This window comes from Apium graveolens, chromosome 6 (assembly GCF_009905375.1).
Source record: "Apium graveolens cultivar Ventura chromosome 6, ASM990537v1, whole genome shotgun sequence".
Classification (NCBI taxonomy): Eukaryota; Viridiplantae; Streptophyta; class Magnoliopsida; order Apiales; family Apiaceae; genus Apium; species Apium graveolens.
Window position 1 is genome coordinate 66,791,592 of NC_133652.1, and position 25,265 is coordinate 66,816,856.

The following is a 25,265-nucleotide window of genomic DNA, read 5'->3' on the forward strand; positions in this document are numbered from 1 at the left end:
GGCAATCGCATAATTATACAAAGAATAAAAACTCTAGGCACAAAGTGACTTATAACACTTCGAGAATCCTGGAGCTTATTATGGAATCATGCTTTTTATTTATAACAACAAATGCTTATTTGACCGTGCAATGAGTGAGGTCCACAAAAGACTTATACAATGGTATCCATGTAGCGAGCGTTAGGTTAGCGGATCCCAGACTATAAAAGCCTTAGGTCACTAGGCACAAAGTCCCCTAAGAACTTAATAACTCGAATACCAAAGAGCCCACTCGTGATCAATTATGCATTAACTCTCTATTTTTTTTCTTTTTTTTTATTTTCTTTTATTTTCTTTTTTTTCAAAATTTCTAAGCAAGTGCGTTTCGCTCCATCTTGCTCAACCCTAGACTACTCGCATAAATATACGAGCCGGCTAGTAGCCATTTGACGCCTAGCCACAATTAGCAACGAATTCCATTTTTTTTACTCCATTTTTTTCTTTTCATGCCTATATCACTAAGAACCTATTATAAAATTCTAAGCATAATAAATAGATTAACCTCGAAAACAATCAGACCATAACAACCATCTAGTCCTTAAGCATTCTCTAAGACTTAGTGAAAATACAAGTGTTTCTAGCATGCATATCAACCTACACGATTCAACATTACTTTAATGCTATCACTACACTCGCATCAACATCACCAATCAGTCGGCAAATCAGCGCAAAAGGGATCATGGCAAATGCATGAGCTACATGACATGATAAACAAATAAAGCTATAAATAATAATAAAAAACTCTATATGGCAAAAATTATGCAATTATATGAACTAACTATCATGAATATGCAACTATATGACACACACACAAAATATTCCTTAACTACCACCCCAAACTTAAAATCTTCACTGTCCCCAGTGAAGGTAGTAGATAGGAACACAGGGTATACCTACTCGGAGAGATCATCATCATCATCACCCTCAGTGGGTGGTGTATCAGGAGGCGGATATGCAGAGTCCTCACCAAAAACTGGCCACTGGATGTCAGCTCCAAGGCCTCGAAAAGCAGTCCCTAGCGCAAGGGTGAGCTCCTGAGCAAACCTGCTCTGCATCTCGTACATAGCATCCATCCTCCGTGACAGCCTCCTATACTGGGCATCAGCCATTCCAGCACCCTCCTGAGCTCTAGAAGAACCAGCCTCATCACGCCTTGGCCTCGCCATAGTAGCACCTCGTGCTAGACGCCCTCCTGGAAGACGATAACCCAACCCATGCTCCTCGGTCTCACCACCGGTCCACTCCTGCATCGCATTCAGAGTCCCGGAATCAATAGGAGCGGCCGACAACTGCAACTGCTCATGAGACGGCCACTGAACTCCCACCGCTCGGCAAAGCTTAGTAACCGTGGATACATAAGGGATGTTCATGTGCTTAGCTCCCCTAAAAAACTTCAGAATTTCTTGGTAGATGAACTCACCAAGGTCCACATAGTACTCCTCATTCAAAATTTCCCACAACAACTGTGCTCTCTCAACTGTGACCTCATGTGCATGCGAAGAAGGCAGAATATTAGCACAAATAAACGCATTCCATGCACGGGCATACCTGTTCATCGCGATCGCCGGAAAGTGACGATACACATTAGTTCCAGTCTTGAAAGTCCATACTGTGCCCGGCCTACAGAGGGTAGCACAGATCAAATCCAAGTCAAAATCCTCAGCAGTCTTCTCGTTCCAGCTCTCCTTCGTGGGCTTCCTCTGTCTCTGCCCAATCATACGGCGAATCGCCGCTGGGTGATAATCAACCGTCATCCCCCGGACCACAGAATACCTATTCTTCACGGCCTTCGCGTTCATATAGAACTCGTGAACCACGCTCATCGGCACTGCTTCAGGCGACTCACAAAAAGCTATCCACCCCTTCTCAGCAATCATAGGCAACAACTCATAATTTCTCCTCGATGGTAAAAAGCCCCTCTCCTTCAGAATCGGCTTCCCCAGAAGCCTAGTGTACTCCTCCTCAGCAGCCCTATCATTGAAATGAGGCCTCGCAGCAGTACTCCTCGAAGAATCAGCAGTAGGGACAGTGCTGCTGCTATCAATAGTCCTTGCTCTCTTGGGTGCCATCGAATCTGAATAAAAGTGCTTGAGATTTATGTTTTTATGTTTAGGAGAGAGTTGAAGTGTAGAAAGAGTATGGGAGATATATGGGATAGGTGTATGTATATATAAGGTATGGATTAGGGTAGAATTTGATTAGGAGTGGGTTTAAGGGTTAAAATCATGGGATAATGGGGAAATAGGTCGTGGGTTTATGGGCTGTATTTTGTTTTTTTATTTTTCTGATTTTTTTTATGGAACTAAAAAATTTTCTCCCAGCCGACCCCTGAGCGGTCGCTCAGCTTTGCTGAGCGGTCGCTCAGCAGAGCTGAGCGGGCGCTCAGGAGGCTACTGGAATTTTTTTTTTCTGGCCCCGTTTTTCTGATTTTTTTGGTTTTGGATAGGTTATTAACTTCTAAGGGTTCCTGTAACAACAAATCATGGGTTACCTCCCACGAAGCGCTTCTTTTTCGTCATTAGCTTGACGTTGCGTACCTTCCTCAAGTTGACAATAAAACGGCACTAACCACTTCTCGGTTTGTCGTGTCCCCATAGTAGTGCTTCAAACGCTGACCATTAACCTTGAATGCTTGGTCCGGATCATTCTCAAAAATCTCCACCGCACCATGTGGAAACACAGTTTTGACAATAAAAGGTCCAGACCACCTTGATTTCAGCTTCCCAGGAAAAAGTCGGAGACGAGAGTTGAATAAGAGAACTTGTTGCCCCGGCACGAATAACTTAGGATGTAGCTTCCTATCGTGCCACCTTTTCACCTTTTCCTTGTACATTTTGTTGTTCTCGTACGCTTGGAGTCGAAATTCATCAAGTTCATTAAGCTGAAGCATTCACTTCTTTCCAGTTGCATCTAGATCCAGGTTCAACTTTTTCAACGCCCAATAGGCCTTATGCTCAAGCTACGCAGGTAAATGACATCCTTTACCATACACCAGTTGAAACGGGGACATACCAAGTGGAGTTTTGTATGCTGTTCTGTAAGCCTAAACAGCTTCATCGAGCTTTAAAGACCAATCCTTCCTTGATGGACAAACAACCTTCTCTAGAATGCACTTGATCTCTCTGTTAGATACTTCCGCTTGACCATTTGTTTGCGGATGATAGGCAGTAGCAACTCGATGATTCACGTTATAACGCTGCATCATAGAAGTGAACTTACGGTTGCAGAAATGCGACCCTTCATCACTTATGATTACTCGAGGCATTCCAAACCTTGTGAAAATCTGCTTATGAAGAAAATTCAACACTGCCTTTGCATCATTTATCGGTAGAGCTTTGACTTCTACCCATTTTGAGACATAATCGACTGCCAGCAAGATGTACTGATTGTTGCAGGACGAGAAAAAAGGCCCCATGAAATCGATTCCCCAAACATCAAAGACCTCGACTTCAAGCATCACATTTAACGGCATCTCATCCTTTCTCGTCAAATTTCCCACTCTTTGGCAACGATCACACCTTAAAACAAATTGATGAGCATCCTTAAACAAGGTAGGCCAGAAAAAACCTGCTTGCAGAATACGAGCTGTCGTCTTCTCACCACCATAGTGTCCTCCATAAACTGTGGAGTGGCAGTCTCATAATATCCCCTCCGTCTCACAGAATGGGATACATCTCCTGATGATCTGGTCAGCTCCCTGTCTAAACAAATACGGCTCATCCCACATATACCACTTTACCTCATGCAGAAACTTCTTCTTTTGAGCTGTGGTCAAATTAGGAGGTATTATATTGCTGACAAGATAATTCACAATATCTGCAAACCATGGTTCTTCCTCCTGAACTACAAATAACTGCTCATCCAGAAAAGATTCGTTGATCAATGTCTTATCATGTGAAGTAGACTCGGGATTCTCCAATCTAGAAAGATGGTCAGCTACTTGATTCTCAGTACCTTTTCGATCCTTGATCTCTAACTCAAATTCCTGTAGTAAGAGCACCCAACGAATGAGTCTCGGCTTCGAATCCTTCTTGGAAACCAAATAGCGAATGGTCGCATGATCAGTGAATACTGTCACTTTTGTCCCAAGCAGATAAGATCGAAATTTTTCAAAACCAAAGACTATAGCCAAGAGCTCCTTCTCAGTAGTGGTGTAGTTCATTTGGGCCCCATTTAAGGTCTTGCTAGCATAGTAGACCACATGAAAGAGATTATTCTTGCGCTGCCCAAGAACTGCGCCTACCGCATAATCACTCGCATCACACATCATCTCAAAAGGCTCTGTCCAATCCGGTGCTGTAATAACTGGTGCAGTGATCAAACTCTTCTTAAGAGTCTCGAATGCCGTCAAACATTTATCATCAAATTTGAAAGACACATCCTTCTCAAGCAAGTTGCACAGCGGCTTAGATATCTTCGAAAAATCCTTGATGAAACGCCGATAAAAACCCGCATGACCAAGAAAACTACGGATTCCTTTCACAGAAATAGGTGGTGGAAGATTTTCAATGACTCCCACCTTGGCTTTGTCCACCTCAAGACCCTTTCTAGAGACCTTATGCCCAAGAATAATGCCTTCACGCACCATAAAATGATATTTTTCCCAATTGAGAACCAAATTAGTTTCAACACACCTTTTGAGCACGGCACGAAGATTATCCAAACATTCATCATACGAATGTCCAAAGACGGAGAAGTCGTCCATGAACACCTCGACATTATTGCCAATCATGTTAGAGAATATAGCCATCATACATCTCTGAAAAGTGGCCGGTGTGCCACATAACCCAAACGAAACTCTGTGAAAAGCAAACGTGCCAAATGGACAAGTGAAGGTAGTCTTTTCTTGTTCCTCTGGTGCAATACAAATCTGATTATACCCCGAGTAGCCATCCAGAAGACAATAATACTAATGACCAGCCAACCTGTCAAGCATTTGATCAATAAACGGAAGAGGGAAGTGATCCTTCCTCGTGGCCTTGTTCAACTTTCGGTAGTCCATGCATACTCTCCATCCTGTGACTGTTCGAGTGGGGATGAGCTCGTTCTTCTCATTTGCTACCATAGTAATACCTCCTTTCTTAGGCACACATTGCACGGGGTTCACCCAAGAACTGTCAGAAATAGGATAAATGATTCCTGCATCCAGCCACTTCAGAATTTCTTTCTTCACCACCTCTTTCATGATAGGATTAAGTCTGCGTTGTTGCTCAATAGTTGGCTTACTACCCTCCTCGAGCAGAATCTTATACATGCAATATGAAGGGTTGATCCCCTTGATGTCTGTTATGGTCCATCCAATAGCCGATTTGAATTCTCTCAAAATTCTTAAGAGTTTGTCCTCCTCACTACCTGAAAGGTCAGATGCAATAATAACAGGTAATGTAGATGCATCACCTAAAAAAGCATACCTCAAGTGTTCAGGCAATGGCTTAAGCTCCAAGGTGGGTGCTTCCTCAATTGATGGTTTGAGTTTTCCTTCAGCATTTTTGAGGTCAGAAGTACCAAGAGATTCAAACGGCATGTCCAGCTTTCACCTCCAGGGAGAAGCATTAAGATATTGTAATTGCTCATTGCCATCTTCATCATCACTATCAAAATCCCCCACTAAGGCCTTTTCTAATGCATCAGACATTAACATATGATCGAGTTCTGAAGTAACCGCAAAATCAATCAAATCCACTTTTAAGCACTCCTCATCTTCTGTAGGGAATTTCATTGCTTTGAATACATTGAAGGTCACATCCTGATCCTGCACCCTCATTGTAAGTTCGCCTTTCTGCACATCTATCAAGGTACGGCCAGTAGCCAAGAAAGGTCTTCCCAAGATTATGGGAATCTTCTTATCTTCCTCGAAATCCAGAATAACAAAGTCTGCAGAAAAGAAGAGCTTATCCACCTTGACTAGCACATCCTCCACTATGCCTCTTGGGTAAGTCATAGAACGATCAGTCAATTGTAGAGACATGTAAGTGGGCTTTGGATCAGGCAAATCCAACTTTTTAAAGATCGACAATGGCATCAGATTGATGCTTGCTCCCAAATCGCAAAGGCATTTGTCAAAAGACAATTTACCAATGGTGCAAGGAATGGTGAAGCTACCTGGATCTTTAAGCTTTGGAGGTAACTTTTGTTGCAGCACAACACTGCATTCTTCCGTTAGAGCAACGGTCTCAAGGTCATCCAGTTTCACCTTCCTTGAAAGAATACTCTTCATAAACTTCGCATAACTAGGCATTTGCTCCAGAGCCTCAGCGAAAGGTATATTAATGTGAAGTTTCTTGAACACCTCCAGAAACTTACCGAACTGCTTATCCAGCTTTTGTTGTTGCAATCTCTTAGGGAAAGGTTGTTAGGGCGAAATCACGCACTAATATTCATGCAAGTATACGCATTCGCAAGTAATATAGAATACTTTCTAGTTCGTTCCCTCAGAGACTCAGACTAATTATTGTCTAATTTAACTCACTCACCAATGTATGACTACTTCTCAATGTTAAGATAATAACACTTAAAATTGTTGATTAAATATTAACTATAATTAACTACTTAATTAACTACTTAATTAACCACTTAACTAACACTTCAATTTATCAATAATAAAACACTCATGAGATCACAACTTCATTATTACTTCCTTCTATAGCCATTGTTATTACCTTTAGCATGTGACAGTGATGACATTAATCGAATAACACGAAACTGATAAAAGCCAACTTTCATTGTACTAATACCATTCTACCAAACATCCACAATTAAGATAGAAGTTGAATAGTCATCAATTATATTGAGTTCCTATATGTCTACAGAAATTGACAACACAACGATTTAAGCACAAGTTATTCCTTTTGATTACATAGGGCAAATAAAACTGTTAGAATTACCCACTAATCATGCACAACGTACATGAACCTATGCTAGCATGGCAAGTTCTAAATCTCAAGATCCACCGTCGCTTCACAAGAGATTAACACCCTATCTTATATGTTCGCGACGCACATAAGACGAATACGCACAACCAATACTAGATATCATGCAATCATCACACACTAAAGTATTAAACAATTAACTAAAGAATTCCATAATAAATCCGTTGCAACCCCATGATCACGATTAGCCCATAATAGAACTTATCGCCATCATGGGTTCATATGAAATCATGATAAACAAACACAAGAAAATAATAACTAAACTGATTATATTAAAACAGAGTACGTCACAAGAATAAATAAGTCAAAGCAAGAAAACTAGCATCCAACGTTACAACGAAACAAGAATCACAAGAATATATGCTTCCTCTTCGTTGTAGTGTGCTAAATCGATCTTCTTCCTTATCTCCTTCGCTTCTTGCGCAAAACACAATCTAAAACATAATCTCCTTCCTATTCTCTATGAAAACGTCTCAAATCTACTTATATAATAGTCCCATAAAACTCAGATTACATAGAAGTTGGAAGCCAAACAGAAGTAGAAGTCTAAAATAATTCATCTTTTTCCCCGACCCTGCGCGGCCGCTCAGCATTTCTGCGCGGGCGCGCAAGGCTACTGCGCGGCCGCTCAGCATTGCTGCGCGGGCGCGCAGGACCCTACTGGAAAAATTCCAGGTTTGCTCCATTTCTTCGCCGTAATCTGCCCGTTCTTTTCCTCTCTCAATGGTGAACACATGCCAAGGCTTATTCTTGACGATTCCTCCTCCGAAATGCAACTAATACCCTGAAATGCATAAACACTAGAAAAACGCATCAAATACACAAAATACTTGATTTCAAGACACCAATTTAAGCCATTTTAAGACGTTCTAAGTGGTATAAAATGCCACTTATCACACCCCCAAACTTAAATCGATGCTTGTCCTCAAGCGTCACAGACTCAAAACAAATAAAAATATGCATGAATGCAATCTATATGAAAATGCAACGATCCCCCTTACTACAATTAACCAACCAAATTGTCACGTCTCAACGAATACAGTTAGACACTAAAGATCAATAAACTCATGCAAACGGACATACAGCCAGAAACATGGTGTGTGCAAATGCTTAACAGATATGCTTCGGAACTAGACCAATTACTATGACTAGACTATCCTCAGGGCAATCCTACGATTATACAAAGAATAAAAATTCTAGGCACAAAGTGATATACAACACTACAAGAACTCTGGAGCTTACTACGGAATCGTGCTTTTTATTTACAACTCAAATGCTTATTTGACCGTGCAATGAGTGAGGTCCATAAAAGACTTATACAATGGTATCCATGTAACGAGCGTTAGGTTAGCGGATCCCAGACTCTAAAAGCCTTAGGTCACTAGGCATAAAGTCCCCTAAGAACTTAATAACTCGAATACCAAAGAGCCCACTCTTGATCAATTATGCAAAAAAAAAAATTTTTCTCTGAGCAAGTGCGTTTCGCTCCATCTTACTCAACCCTAGACTACTCGCATAACATGCGAGCCGGCTACTAGCCATTTGACGCCTAGCCACAACTAGCAACAAATTCCATTTTTACTCCATTTTTTTTTCTTTTTCTTTTTGATGCCTTTACCACTAAGAACCTATTATCAAATTCTAAGCATAATAAATAGATTATCCTCGAAAATAATCAGATCATAACAACAATCTAGCCCTTAAGCATTCTCTAAGACTTAGTGAAAATACAAGTGCTTCTAGCATGCATATCAACCTACACAACTTAATAACACTTTAATGCTATCACTACACTCGCATCAATATCACAATTCAGTCGATAAATCATTACAAAAGGAATCATGGTATATGTATGAGCTATATGATATGACAAATAAATAAAACTAAAAAAAAACTCTATAGCAAAAATTATGCAACTATATGAACTAACTATCATGAATATGCAGCTATATGATACACACAAAATATTCCTTAACTACCACCCCCAAACTTAAAATCTTCACTGTCTTCAGTGAAGGTAGTAGAAAGGAACACAGGGTATACCTACTCGGAGTCATCATCATCATCACCCTCAGTGGGTGGAGTATCAGGCGGCGGGTATGCAGAGTCCTCACCAAAAACTGGCCACTGGATATCAGCTCCAAGGCCTCGAAAAGCAGTCCCTAACGCAAGAGTGAGCTCCTGAGCAAACCTGCTCTGCGTCTCATACATGGCATCCATCCGCCGTGAAAGCCTCCTATACTGGGCATCACCCATCCCAGCACCCTCCTGAGCTCTCGAAGAACCAGCCTCACCACGCCCTGGCCTAGCCATAGTAGCACCTCGTGCTGGACGTCCTCCTGGAAGACGATAACCCAGCCCATGCTCCTCAGGCTCACCACCGGTCCACTCCTGCATCCCATTCAGAGTGCCAGAATCTATCGGAGCTGCTGGCAACTGCAACTGCTCATGAGCCGGCCAGTTCACTCCTACTGCTCGGCATAGCTTCGTAACCGTGGATGCATAAGGGATGTTCATATGCTTTGCTCCCCTCAAAAACTTCAGAATTCCTTGGTAGATAAACTCACCAAGGTCCACATAGTATTCCTCATTCAGAATTCCCCACAACAACTGTGCTCTCTCAACTGTGACCTCGTGTGCATGTGAAGAAGGCAAAATATTAGCACATATAAATGCATTCCATGTACGGGCATACCTGTTCATGGCGATCGCCGGAAAGTGACGATACTCATTATTGGCTGGACTGCGGTTCCAAACTGTGCCCGGTCGACAGAGAGTCGCACAAATCAAATCCAAGTCAAAATCCTCAGCAGTCTTTTCATTCCAGTTCTCCTCCTCGGGCTTTCTCTCTCACTGTCCAATCACACGGCGAATCGCCGCAGGATGATAATCAACCGTCAGCCCACGAACTACAGAAAACCCATTCTTTTCAGCCTTCGCGTTCGCGTAGAACTCGCGAACAACACTCATCGGTACTGCTTCGGGTGACTCACAAAAAGCTATCCACCCCTTCTCTGCAATCATGGGCAACAACTCACCATCCCTCCCTGATGGTAAAAACCCCCTCTCCTTCAGAATCGGCTTCCCCAACAGCCTAGTGTACTCCTCCTCCGCAGCTCTGTCAGTTAACCGAGGCCTTGCAGCAGTACCCCTTGATGAATCAGCAGTAGGAACTGTGCTGCTGCTGTCAATAGTGCGTGCTCTCTTGGGTGCCATTGATTTGTGAATAAAAGTGTGTAAGAACTGATTTTTGATGTTTATGAGAGGGTTTAAGTGTAGGAAGTTTGTGGGAGATATGTAGGATAGGTGTATGTATATATAGGGTGTGGAGTAGGTTAAATTAGATTAGGAGTGGGGTTGAGGGATAAAATCATGGGGTAATGGGAAAAGAATTCGTGGGTTTATGGGCTGTGATGGGTTTTTGTGTTTTTGTTTTTGTTTTTTTTTTTTTCTGAACTGCAAAAATTTTTCTGGAACTCGACCCCTGCGCGGCCGCTCAGCATTTCTGCGCGGGCGCGCAGCAAGCTGCGCGGCCGCTCAGCATTTCTGCGCGGACGCGCAGCAAGCTGCACGGCCGCTCAGCATAGCTGCGCGGGCGCGCAGAGGGTCTCTGGAAAAATTTTTTTTCAGCCCCTGTTTTCTGATTTTTTTGTGTTTTTGGATAGGTTATTAACTTCTAAGGGTTTCTGTAACAACAATTCATGGGTTGCCTCCCACGCAGCGCTTCTTTTTCGTCATTAGCTTGACGTTCCGTACCTTTCTCAAGTAGTCAACAAAATGGCACTAACCACCTCTCGGTTTGCCATGTCCCCATAGTAGTGTTTCAACCGCTGACCGTTAACCTTGAATGCTTGGTCCGAATCATTCTCAAAAATTTCCACCGCTCCATGTGGAAACACAGTTTTGACAATAAAAGGTCCAGACCACCTTGATTTCAACTTCCCAGGAAAAAGTCGGAGCCGAGAGTTGAATAACAGAACTTGTTGCCCTGGCACAAATAACTTAGGATGTAGCTTCCTATCGTGCCACCTCTTCACCTTTTTCTTATACATTTTGTTATTCTCGTACGCTTGCAGTCGAAATTCATCAAGTTCATTCAGCTGAAGCATTCTTTTCTTACCAGCTGCATCTAAATCCAGGTTCAATTTCTTCAATGCCCAGTAGCTCTTATGCTCAAGCTCCGCCGGTAGATGACATCCCTTACCGTACACCAACTGAAACGGTGACATCCCAAGTGGAGTTTTGTATGCTGTTCTGTAAGCCCAAACAGCTTCATCGAGCTTTAAAGACCAATCCTTCCTTGACGGACAAACAACCTTCTCTAGAATGCGCTTTATCTCTCTGTTAGACACTTCCGCTTGACCATTTGTTTGCGGATGATAGGCAGTAGCTACTCGATGATTCACATTATAACGCTGCATCATAGAAGTGAACTTACGGTTGCAAAAATGCGATCCTTCATCACTTATGATTACCCGAGGCGTTCCAAACCTTGTGAAAATTTGCTTATGAAGAAAATTTAGCACTGCCTTTGCATCATTTGTCGGTAAAGCTTTAACTTCGACCCATTTTGAGACATAATCAACTGCCAGCAAGATGTACTGATTATTGCAAGACGAGATAAAAGGCCCCATGAAATCGATTCCCCATACATCAAAGACCTCGACTTCAAGCATCACATTTAATGGCATCTCATCCTTCCTTGACAAATTTCCCACTCTTTGGCAACGATCACACCTTAAAACAAACTGATGAGCATCCTTGAACAAAGTAGGCCAGAAAAAACCTGCTTGCAGAATACGAGCTACCATCTTCTCACCTCCATAGTGTCCACCATAAACCGTGGAATGGCAGTCTCATAATATCCCCTCCGTCTCACAGAACGGGATACATCTCCTGATGATCTGGTCAGCTCCCTGTCTAAACAAATATGGTTCATCCCACATATACCATTTCACCTCATGCAGAAACTTCTTCTTTTGAGCGGATGTCAAATTAAGCGGCATTATATTGCTGACAAGATAGTTTACAATATCTGCAAACCATGGTTCTTCCTCCTGAATTGCAAACAACTGCTCATCCGGAAAAGATTCATTGATTAACGTCCTATCTTGTGAAGTAGAATCGGGATTCTCCAACCTAGAGAGATGGTCAGCTACTTAATTCTCGGTACCTTTTCTATCTTTGATCTCTAACTTAAATTCTTGAAGTAAAAGCACCCAACGAATGAGTCTCGGCTTCGAATCCTTCTTAGAAACCAGATAGCGAATAGCTGCATGATCAGTGAATACTGTCACTTTCGTACCAAGCAGATAAGATCGAAATTTCTCAAAGCCAAAGACTACAGCCAAAAGCTCCTTCTCAGTAGTGGTGTAGTTCAATTGGGCCCCATTTAAAGTCTTACTCGCATAGTAGACCACATGGAAGAGATTTTTCTTGCGCTATCCCAGAACTGCACCTACCGCATAGTCACTCGCATCACACATCATCTCAAACGGTTCTGTCCAATCTGGTGCTGTAATAACTGGTGCCGTGATCAAACTCTCCTTGAGAGTCTCGAATGCTGCCAAACATTCATCATCAAATTTGAAAGGCACATCTTTCTCAAGTAGATTGCACAACGGCTTAGATATCTTTGAAAAGTCTTTGATGAATCGCCGATAAAAACCCGCATGACCGAGAAAACTACGGATTCCTTTCACCGAATTAGGTGGGGGAAGATTTTCAATGACTCCCACCTTGGCCTTGTCCACCTCCTGGCCTTTGCTAGAGACCTTATGCCCAAGGATAATGCCTTCACGCACCATAAAATGACATTTCTCCCAATTAAGCACCAAATTAGTTTCCACACATCTTTTGAGTACGGCGCGCAGATTATTCAAACATTCATCATATGAGTGTCCAAAGACGGAGAAGTCATCCATGAACACTTCGACGTTATTTCCAATCATGTCAGAGAATATAGCCATCATACATCTCTGAAAGGTGGCCGGGGCGCCACATAACCCAAACGAAACTCTACGAAAAGCAAATGTGCCAAATGGACAAGTGAAGGTAGTCTTTTCCTGATCCTCTGGTGCAATACAAATCTGATTATACCCGGAATAACCATCCAGAAGACAAAAATACTCATGTCCTGCCAATCTATCAAGCATTTGATCAATGAATGGGAGAGGGAAGTGATCCTTCCTTGTGGCTTTGTTCAATTTTCTATAATCCATGCATACTCTCCATCCTGTAACTGTTTGAGTAGGGATGAGCTCATTCTTTTCATTTGCGACCACAGTGATACCTCCTTTCTTAGGTACACATTGCACGGGGCTCACCCACGAGCTGTCAGAAATAGGATAAATGATGCATGCATCTAGCCATTTCAGAATTTCTTTCTTGACCACCTCCTTCATGATCGGGTTCAGTCTTCGCTGCTGTTCCACAGTTGGCTTACTACCTTCCTCTAACAGAATTTTATGTATACAATATGAAGGACTTATCCCCTTGATGTCTGCTATGGTCCATCCTATAGCCGATTTGAATTCTCTCAAAATCCTTAAGAGCTTGTCTTCCTCACTACCTGAAAGGTCAGCTGAAATAATAACAGGTAACGTAGATGAATCACCTAAAAAAGCATACCTCTAGTGTTCAGGTAATGGTTTAAGCTCCAAGATAGGTGCTTCCTCTATTGATGGTTTGAGCTTCCCTTCAGCATTCTTAAGGTCAGAAGTACCAAGAGATTCAAATGGTATGTCGAGCTTTCGCTTCCATGAAGAAGCGTTCAGATATTGTAATTGCTCGTTGCTATCTTCATCATCGCTGTCAAAATCCCCCACTAAGGCCTTTTCCAATGCATCAGACATTAGCATGTGATCGAGTTCCGAAGTAACCGCAGAATCAATCACATCCACTTTTAAGCACTCCTCATCTTCTGTAGGGAATTTCATTGCCTTGAATACGTTGAAGGTCACATCCTGATCTTGGACCCGCATAGTAAGTTCCCCTTTTTGCACATCTATCAAGGTACGGCCAGTAGCCAAGAAAGGCCTCCCCAAGATTATGGGAATCTTCTTATCTTCCTCAAAATCCAGAATAACAAAATCTGCAGGAAAGAAGAGCTTATCCACCTTGACGAGCACATCCTCAACTATGCCCCTTGGGTAAGTAATGGAACGGTCCGCCAATTGTAGCGACATGTATGTGGGTTTTGGATCAGGCAGATCCAGCTTTTTAAAGATCGATAACGGCATCAGATTAATGCTTGCTCCCAAATCATAAAGGCACTTGTCAAAAGTTAGATTGCCAATGGTGCAAGGAATGGTGAAGCTTCCTGGATCTTTCAGTTTTGGTGGTAACTTTTGTTGCAGAATCGCGCTGCATTCTTCCGTGAGAGCAACGGTTTCAAGGTCATCCAGTTTCACCTTCCTTGAAAGAATAGTCTTCATAAACTTCGCATAACTAGGAATTTGTTCCAGAGCCTCAGCGAAAGGTATATTGATGTGAAGTTTCTTGAACACCTCCAGAAACTTCCCGAACTGTCTATCCAGCTTTTGTTGCTGCAATCTCTTAGGAAAAGGTGGTGGAGGATAGAGCTGTTTCTCCCTTGTATTAGCCTCAGGCAGAGTGTGTTCAACAGTAGTCTTCCTTGGTTCCGCCGCTTTCTCCTTTTGCTTAGATTCTTCATTTCTAACTTCAGCTTCGACTTCTTTTGCCTTTTCAGCATCAGCTACTTTTCCAGACCTTAAGGTAATAGCCTTGACTTGCTCTTTAGCTTCCTTCCTGCCCGGTACTTCCGTGTCACTGGGCAGAGTGCCAGGTTGACGATTGAGCACTGCATTGGCTAATTGACCGATTTGATTTTCCAAGGTCTTGATAGAAACCGCCTGACTCTTGCACAACAGCTTAAGTTCCTCAAAATCAGCACTAATAGGTGCAGCTGCACTTCCCTGTTGAGGATATGATTTGTAACACCCCCAGATCCGGGGTCGGGGATCCGGGTCGTCACGGTCTTTCTTTCCACAATATCGCTTCACTTAATTAATAATAAATAACCTTATGCTGTGACCCCACACTAACACACACCACAACCCGTTATAGTCTCAGAGATGAAATTTAAATAAGTACAAGTCTTTGAATCCACAATTTAAAAGTTATTACAACCCAAGATGATTACTTGATAAATTTACAGTTAATTGCCATTATCTGCCACAAGTTATAATTATACATAATTTGATTCTCAAAAGTAGATGGTCTGAACTACAATGGATCTACCTCTGCAGCTATAGCAGCTACAACATCATCGGGAAGACGCGGGACGCTTCCCACGCGCTTGCGCTGGGTCTGCTGGAGTCTGGCCATCTATCCTAACTGTTGTTGTGTGATGAAGAAATAAAGCAAGAGTGAGCCTTACAGCTCGCAAGATAATACATAGTGATAACAATAATATAAGTATCTAAATGGATACTTACTAGAATCTTTATCGGGTGTAAGATAATTACTTACTAGATATAAGTAAAAACAAGGAATGAAGTTACCAATACTTCACTACACTTATATCATTTATAAAGCTACTTGAACTACCACCGTTCAAAGTATTATAAGTTTTAAAAAAAAACATCCCATAGATGAGACCACAAGTTAAGACTTGAATAGATTCAATCTTTGAAATATTATTGAATGAAATAAAGTTACGAGATACTTTATTTAGTCCCGATATATATATATATCCATATATATATATCTCTTAAACATTTCCTAGAACCTCTGTTATGTAAAGTATGACAGAGTTTGAAACATCCAATGAATTTTGGAAAGGAAAAGAATTTTGGCATAAACCAGATATCTTGCTGATCAGGCAAAGATACCAATAAGTAACCTTTTCTACTAGTAGATGGATGAATCCCCCACCGGTCATCACCCTGGCCACATAAGGACCTTGTGCTGGACCGCCACCCGGCCTCTTACGCGTTGATGGACTGCCACCCAGCCACTTACACTTTGATAGACCGTACCCCGGCCTGTCGCTTATGCCGACTCAATTAGATGGGCTTACTTCCCGAACATTGGGCAAGTAATCAATTCATTTATCAAAACAGCAACCTTGTTGCGAATATAAAATACACCATAGAGCCGGATTCCCCAGGTTTTGAGCGAGTATTTAAATCCCCTTAAAAAAAGGAAGATCTTAAATATAAAAATGAGTTTTGGGATCCGCTCTGACTTTAAAAATCATTTTGAAGACTCGAAAACACTTTATAGAGTGTTTGGAGTAAAGCTGATTTAATGAAGTAAATCAGTCCCCAGAATATTTAGAAAATGACTGAATATTATTAATTAAATAATATTCCCATAAAGAATAATCTTTATAAAAATAATTGAAGTAGAAGTATTAAAACTTATACTTGAAACGAGTATTAAATAACCAAAGATATACTTATATGAAAGTATTATCTTTATTTGAATAATCGAAAATAAGTTTGATTATTTACACCTTATTCTTTAATAAAATAAAGAACAAATCTCAGCAAATAATCGGAGTCATAGATCCTCAAATGAATATTCAAAAATATTCATTAAATAATATAAACCGAGTCATAAGCCCTCGAATGAATATTCAAATATTATTCAAATAATAAAATAAAAGGAGTCATAAGTCCTCGAATGAATATTCGAAATAATATTCAATAATAAAATAAAGGAGTCATAAGTCCTCAGATGAATATTCAAAATAATATTCAATTATAAAATAAAGTTAAAGTTATCAAATAAACCTTATTCGATTAATAGTTTTGAAAACTATAACCATATATATATAAAAATATATATATTATACTCGGGAACATCGACTCCCGGTTTAGAAATATGTTCACCTTTGGGTCCCCTATACTAAGGGTATACGCAACTACTGCTTATCTCTAGCATAGGTATTATGCAACTATAAGCATCGAAATCAACAGATAGATAACCAGATTACGAAACAGACATGCATATATACCATATCAGCATGCTCCAATATATCGCAAAATTTGCTAATAACAATCATGCACTTATCACAAGATAATGCATATACATATATTTACATCACAACAACAGTTATAACGGGTAGAAAACTTGCCTGAGCGACTGGGGGTTACGAATGGCTCGGGACGAGTCTGGTAACCTATAAACAACAAGTAAGTTGGAATTAAACCAAAGTCACTTGTAAATCTATACTTTAACTAACTTAGACTCTAACGCTTGTTTTGCGCTCACTGATTCGCTTAAGTCACTCGGGTACCCTCGGCTCCACCATTTTTAATAATTTAACCTTTACGAGTTTTAAAGCGATTCCTTCGCGAGTGTCTTACCAACTGCCTAACACACTTACCATAAATGTTTCATACATTAATTAACCCTTTTTGGTCTTTAACCTATGTTTCAAAGTAAGGCGAGGGGAAAAGTTTCGTTCGCGAAACGCCGTTACTTGAAACGGTCGTTTCTCCTAAACCGTGCATCGGAATCGAACGAACTACATATCAAAACGAAGCTCGTAACATGAGCTATCTAAACATGGCAGTGGTCATAATCTAGCAGGGGGTTCTCGGGTCCTAATGTTATGCACAAAAACAGTCCAAAGAAAATCGGACGTTACGACGGCTATGTTTACGCGATTACCAATGTTTAAACTACTCCAATTAACCACCAACCAACTCATAACCATCAATACAACAAAACTTCACCTAAACCATACCACATCAGTCCATAATCTCCAAGGTTTTCAACTCAAACAACCACAATCAAGACCTATGAACTATAATCAAGCTTCAATTACCAAAACACTTCCAAATCAAACCAAACTACTAATAATCACAATCCATGCTTCTCATTTCACAACACCAACCATTAAACTTACTAACAAATAAAGTAAAGGCTAGGGTTTGAAGTTTATACCTTCCTTGGGAGGTATTAAGTTGCTAGGAAGCCTTAGGGAGCCTCCTACAAGCTTGATCTTTCCAAAGAAATCAAGAACACAAAGTTAGGCTTTGAAGTTTCTAAAAGTCCGATTTAAAGAACTATAAAAATGAGGGTCTTACCATACTTATTTGGATGAGACTTGTGAACAAGAGTTGTAGGCCATCTCAATACCTTTCCAATGAGCTATAGAACACAATATTTGAGTGAGAAATGAAGGAGATATAGCAGTTTTAGTGTTCTGGTTCTGTTTTGGCCGAGAGCATGAAGAACAATGCCTTGGTTTCTTTTTGATTTTGATGAAAAATAATTTGCTTGGCTTGGTTGGTTTGATTTTTATGTTTGTTTTAGTAAATTACCTAGTTGCCCTTGATTTTGTGTGGTTAAAAAGTCACCACATCTCCTTCCTTTTTTGTCATGCTTGTGTCATCCTCATGATGTCATCCTCCCCTCCTTGTCCTCTTTCTATTGGCTGGATGACATCATCCCCACTAATCCCCTTGATTAACTTCCTAATCGTTTGCCTAATGACCGCTGATCTGTTATACGGTTCGCTTAACTTTCGTTTTCGTTTATCATTTGAGGGATCATACCCGGGATCTTATTACTTAGGTTCCCTTAACCTTTCTCAATATATTATATTCCTTTTATGATCCTCTCCTATAATCCTTTAATTTAAATCCTTTTTATCCTGTTACCTTTTTCTCAAATCTTTCCGTATCTAGTGTATTTCCGGGAAAAATCAAAGTGTTCGGATTTGGATTCTGACGATCTTTACATACACTTATATCCCATATAAAGTACTAATAAAATCTCAGAATATCCATATCAGAACCCCTACATAGTGTGGCATGAAAAGTTTTCTCATTCAGCAAAAACACTATTCATAAGGGTTTCAAAAATTTCCCAAAAATTGGGGTTATTACATGATTGCCTTGTAGCATACTGCTGTGGTTGCTGGAATCCAGGTGGGTTAAACTGTTTACTTACTCCTTGCTGATATGTTGGCTGAATAGCATTTTGATTATTCCCCCAGCTGAAATTTGGATGATTTCTGTTGTTAGGATGATAGGTCGCTGGCACAGGCTGCTGTTGTCGCTGATAATTATTCACATACTGAACATATTTGCTGACAAGAGAACACTGATCCGTAGCATGAGAACCTGCACAAAGCTCACAAACCATAGCTATTTGATTAACTCCATACGTAGCCAAAGAATCAACCTTCATTGATAGCGCTTGGAGCTGGGCTGCAATAGCGGTGGCTGCATCAACTTCCAGAATACCTGCTACCTTGCGTGACGTCATCCTCTGAGTTGGGTTTTGATGCTCATTTGCAGCCATCGTCTCGATAAGATTATACGCCTCAGTATAGCTTTTAGCCCATAAGGCGCCTCCAGCTGCTGCATCGAGCATGGGCCGAGATTGGGCCCCCAGACCATTATAAAAACCAGTGATTACCATCCAATCCGGCATTCCATGATGTGGACATTTTCTCAACATTTCCTTGTAGCGTTCCCAAGCCTCGCACATAGATTCTGTAGGTTGCTGCGCAAATTGAGTAAGAGCACTCCTCATAGCAGCAGTCTTTGCCATTGGATAAAACTTCACCAGAAACTTTTGCGCAAGATCTTGCCACGTAGTGATTGACCCAGCTGGTTCAGAATGTAACCAGTCTTTAGCTTTATCCCTCAGTGAGAATGGAAAAAGCCTCAACTTGATAGCCTCATCAGTCACGCCATTATACTTAAAAGTGCTGCAGATCTCGACAAAATTCCTTATGTGCATGTTGGGGTCTTCAGTTGCCGCTCCTCCAAAAGAAACAGAATTATGCACCATCTGAATAGTGCCCGGCTTGATTTCAAAGGTGTTAGCTTGAATAGCCAGATGAAGGATGCTTGACTGAATGTCATCAATTTTAGGCCGAGAAAAATCCATAAGAGCTGGATCAGCTTGAACAATACGATCTCCCATGTTTACTGGTTCTTTCTGCTCAGTTCCTGAATCCGAATCCTCAAAATCTAACTTCTCCGGAGTATCAAGAACTTCGTCTTTCTCCTCAGCTGTATCTAAGGTCCTCTTGCGAGCACGAGAACGAGTTTGCATAAACGCTTGCTAAAGTACCTGAAACACAACCGAAAAGAGTAATTAACTACTACGTCCTAATCACTGAGTCCTAATGACCAATGATGGTAAGTACATAAACTAAACAAATACGCCGAGTCCCCGGCAGCGGCGCCAAAAACTTGTTAGGGCGAAATCACGCACTAATATTCACGCAAGTATACGCGTTCGCAAGTAATATAGAATACTTTCTAGTTCGTTCCCTCAGAGACTCAGACTAATTTATTGTCTAATTTAACTCACTCACCAATGTATGACTACTTTTCAATGTTAAGATAATAACACTTAAAATTGTTGATTAAATATTAACTATAATTAACTACTTAATTAACCACTTAACTAACACTTCAATTTATCAATAATAAAACACTCATGAGATCACAACTTCATTATTACTTCCTTCTATAGCCATTGTTATTACCTTTAGCATGTGACAGTGATGACATTAATCGAATAACACGAAACTGATAAAAGCCAACTTTCATTGTACTAATACCATTCTACCAAACATCCACAATTAAGATAGAAGTTGAATAGTCATCAATTATGTTGAGTTCCTATATGTCTACAGAAATTGACAACACAACGATTTAAGCACAAGTTATTCTTTTTGATTACATAGGGCAAATAAAACTGTTAGAATTACCCACTAATCATGCACAACGTACATGAACCTATGCTAGCATGGCAAGTTCTAAATCTCAAGATCCACCGTCGCTTCACAAGAGATTAACACCCTATCTTATATGTTCGCGACGCACATAAGACGAATACGCACAACCAATATTAGATATCATGCAATCATCACACACTAAAGTATTAAACAATTAACTAAAGAATTCCATAATAAATCCGTTGCAACCCCATGATCACGATTAGCCCATAATAGAACTTATCGCCATCATGGGTTCATATGAAATCATGATAAACAAACACAAGAAAATAATAACTAAACTGATTATATTAAAACAGAGTACGTCACAAGAATAAATAAGTCAAAGCAAGAAAACTAGCATCCAACGTTACAACGAAACAAGAATCACAAGAATATATGCTTCCTCTTCGCTGTAGTGTGCTAAATCGGTCTTCTTCCTTATCTCCTTCGCTTCTTGCGCAAAACACAATCTAAAACATAATCTCCTTCCTATTCTCTATGAAAACGTCTCAAATCTACTTATATAATAGTCCCATAAAACTCAGATTACATAGAAGTTGGAAGCCAAACAGAAGTAGAAGTCTAAAATAATTCATCTTTTTCCCCGACCCTGCGCGGCCGCTCAGCATTTCTGCGCGGGCGCGCAAGGCTGCTGCGCGGCCGCTCAGCATTGCTGCGCGGGCGCGCAGGACCCTACTGGAAAAATTCCAGGTTTGCTCCGTTTCTTCGCCGTAATCTGCCCGTTCTTTTCCTCTCTCAATGGTGAACACATGCCAAGGCTTATTCTTGACGATTCCTCCTCCGAAATGCAACTAATACCCTGAAATGCATAAACACTAGAAAAACACATCAAATACACAAAATACTTGATTTCAGGACACCAATTTAAGCCATTTTAAGACGTTCTAAGTGGTATAAAATGCCACTTATTAAAGGTGGTGGAGGATAGAGCTGTTTCCCCCCTATATTACCCTCAGGCAGAGTGTGTTCAACAGTAGTCTTCCTTGGTTCCGCCGCTTTCTCCTTTTGCTTAACTTCTTCATCTCCAACTTCAGCTTCTCCTTCTTTTGCCTTTTCAGCATCAGCAACTTTCTCAGACCTTAAGGTAATAGCCTTGACTTGCTCTTTAGCTTCCTTCCTTCCTGGCACTTCCGTATCACTGGGAAGTGTGCCAGGTTGGCGATTGAGCACTGCATTGGCTATTTGACCGATTTGATTTTCCAAGGTCTTGATCGACACCGCCTGACTCTTGCATAACAGCTTAAGTTCCTCAAAATCAGCACTAGTGGGTGCAGCTGCACCTCCCTGTTGAGGATATGATTGCCTTTGAGCATACTGCTATGGTTGCTGGAATCCAGGTGGATTGAACTATTTACTCACACCTTGCTGATATGGTGGCTGAATAGCATTCTGATTATTACCCCAGCTGAAATTTGGATGATTTCTGTTGTTAGGATGATAAGTAGCTGGCACAGGCTGCTGTTGTCGCTAATAATTATAGGTAGCTATAGAATCGACCTTCATAGACAACGCTTGGAGCTGCGCTGCAATAGCGGTGGCTGCATCAACTTCCAGAATACCTGCTACCTTCGCAGGCATCATCCTTTGAGTTGGGTTTTGATGCTCATTTGCAGCCATAGTCTCAATAAGATTATAAGCCTCAGTATAACTTTTGTCCCACAAGGCGCCTCCAGCTGCTGCATCGAGCATGGGCTGAGATTGGGCCCCTAAACCATTATAGAAACCAGTGATCACCATCCAATCGGGCATTCCATGATGTGGACATTTTCTCAACATTTCCTTGTAGCGTTCCCAAGCTTCGCACATAGATTCTGTAGGTTGCTGCGCAAACTGAGTAAAAGCACTCCTCATAGCAGCAGTCTTGGCCATTGGATAAAACTTCACCAGAAACTTTTGCGCAAGATCTTGCCAAGTAGTGATGGACCCAGCTGGTTCAGAATGTAACCAGTCCTTAGCTTTATCCCTCAGTGAGAATGGGAAAAGCCTCAGCTTGATAGCCTCATCAGTCACACCATTATATTTAAAAGTACTGCAGATCTCGACAAAATTCCTTATGTGCATGTTGGGGTCTTCAGTCGCAGCTCCTCCGAAAGAAACAGAGTTCTGCACCATCTGAATAGTGCCCGGCTTGATTTCAAAGGTGTTAGCTTGGATAGTCGGATAAATAATGCTTGACTGTATGTCATCAATTTTAGGCCGAGAAAAGTCCATAAGAGCTGGATCTGCCGGAACAATACGATCACCCATGATTACTGGCTCTTTCTGCTCACTTCCTGAATCCGAATCTTCAAATTCTATCTTCTCCGGAATATCAAGAACTTCGTCTGTCTCCTCAGCTGTATCTAAAGTCCTCTTGCGAGTATGAGAACGAGTTTGCATAAACGCTCGCTAAAGTACCTGAAACACAACCGGAAACAATAAGTAACACGTCTTAATCACTGAGTCCTAACGACCAATGATGGTAAGTACATAAACTAAACAAATACGCCGAGTCCCCGGCAGCGGTGCCAAAAACTTGCTAAGGCGAAAACACGCGCTAATATTCATGCAAGTATACGCGTTCGCAAGTAATATAGAATACTTTCTAGTTCGTTCCCACAGAGACTCAGACTAATTATGTTCAATTAAACTCACTCACCAATGTATGATTACTTCTCAATGTTAAGACAATAACACTTAGATTTGATTAACTAATTATGAACTATAATTAACTACTAGAATTAAACACTTAATTACACTTAAAATTAACAATATTAAAACACTCATGAGATCACAACTTCATTACTACTTTCTTCAGTAGTCAGTGTTATTACCCTTAGCATGCAACAACGATGATATTAATCGAATAACACGAAACTGATAAAAGCCAACTTTCATTGTACTAATACCATTCTACCAAACATCCACAATTAAGATAGAAGTTGAATAGGCATCAATTATGTTGAGTCCCTATATGTCTACAGAAATTGACAACATAATGATTTAAGAACAAGTTATTCCTTTTGATTACACAGGGCGAATAAAACAGTTAGAGTTACCCACTAATCATGCAGACTCGTACATGAACCTATGCTAGCATGACAAGTTCTAAATCTCGAGATCCACCTTCGCTTCACAAGAGACTAACACCCTATCTTATATGTTCGCGACGCACATAACATGAATACGCACAACCAATACTAGATATCATACAATCATCACACACTAAGGTATTAAACAACTAACTAAAGAAGTACATAGTAAATCCGTTACGACCCCATGATCACGATTAGCCCATGTTAGCACTCATCGTCATCATGGGTTCATATGAAAACATGATAAATAAATACAAAAGAATAATAACTAAACCAATTATATTAAACCAGAGTACGTCACAAGAGTAAATAGGTTCAAAACAAAGAAAACTAGCATCCAACGTTACAACGAAATAAAGAATCACAAGAAAATATGCTTCCTCTTCGTTGTGATGTGCTAAAACGGTCTTCTTCCTTATCTCCTTTGCTCCTTGATTAATACAACGATCCAACCCACGTGAAACGTCTCTGAAATCTACTTATATAGGAGTCCCATAAAACCCAGATTACTCAGAAGTTGGAAGCCAAACAGAATTAGAAGTCTTAAATATTAAATCTGAAATTACGACCCTGCGCGGCCGCTCAACATAGCTGAGCGGGCGCTCAGCTTCCTGCGCGGCCGCTCAGCATAGCTGAGCGGCCGCTCAGACCCCTTCTGGAAAAATGGTCTGTTTGCTCCGTTTCTTCGCTGTAATCTGCTTCTCTTTTCCCACTTGCAATGTTAGACACATGACAAGGCCTATTATTGATGAATTCTCCCCCGGAATGCAACTAATACCCTGAAATGCACAAACACTAGAAAAATGCATCAAATACAAAAAATACTTGATTTCAAGACACCAATTTAAGCTATTATAAGACGTTCTAAGTGGTATAAAATGCCACTTATCATATGTTGGCTCTTGTTTCCAGTCTTGTTCATTTGGCACTCGCTAGTGTTGGCAAATTATTATTCTATACAGAAATAGATGGTTGTTCATACCAGCAGCTTATCGATTCATTTATTCTTTTCTCTTTATACTATATATATTGTTGCAGGCTTGTTGAGCAATTTTGGCTCATCCCCTTTTATTGTTATTCCTATTGTTTTACAGTTAAGGTAGAGAATGAAACCCGTCAGAACCCGCATAGTCAAGAAGCGAGTCAAGCAGCGGGACCCTCTTATACCAATAGTGTTCATCCATATCTCAGAAAAGAGCTTTGAGTTACCTGATCAGGTGTGACAGGATAAGTAGTAATGTTGGTTTGAATAAAAGTTGTGTGGTGAGAATGTAGATAGAATAAAGTTTTGTAATAAAGAGAGTTCTTGAGACAAATTGTTTTTATTTGGGTTTATAATAAAGTTAGTGTGTCGTTCTTGTTTTCAAATCTTAACCTTAAAAGATCCTGAATAGTAGTAGTTCGGGGTAATTATTATATTTATATTCTGCTTATGCAGGTTTAGTTTGTAGTTAATGTTAATAATGCCCCAAATCTATACCC

General features: G+C 40.7%; 2 non-coding genes across 2 annotated transcripts; both read left to right on the forward strand.

The window, feature by feature from the left end:
* The first annotated feature begins 19,383 nt into the window (after nt 1–19,383).
* Nucleotides 19,384–19,490, forward strand: LOC141669355 (small nucleolar RNA R71). The gene has a single exon (XR_012553641.1). It is a non-coding gene; the product is annotated as a small nucleolar RNA R71 (small nucleolar RNA).
* Nucleotides 19,491–22,456: 2,966 nt separating this feature from the next.
* LOC141669199 (small nucleolar RNA R71) lies at nt 22,457–22,563 on the forward strand. The gene has a single exon (XR_012553490.1). It is a non-coding gene; the product is annotated as a small nucleolar RNA R71 (small nucleolar RNA).
* Nucleotides 22,564–25,265: the final 2,702 nt, after the last annotated feature.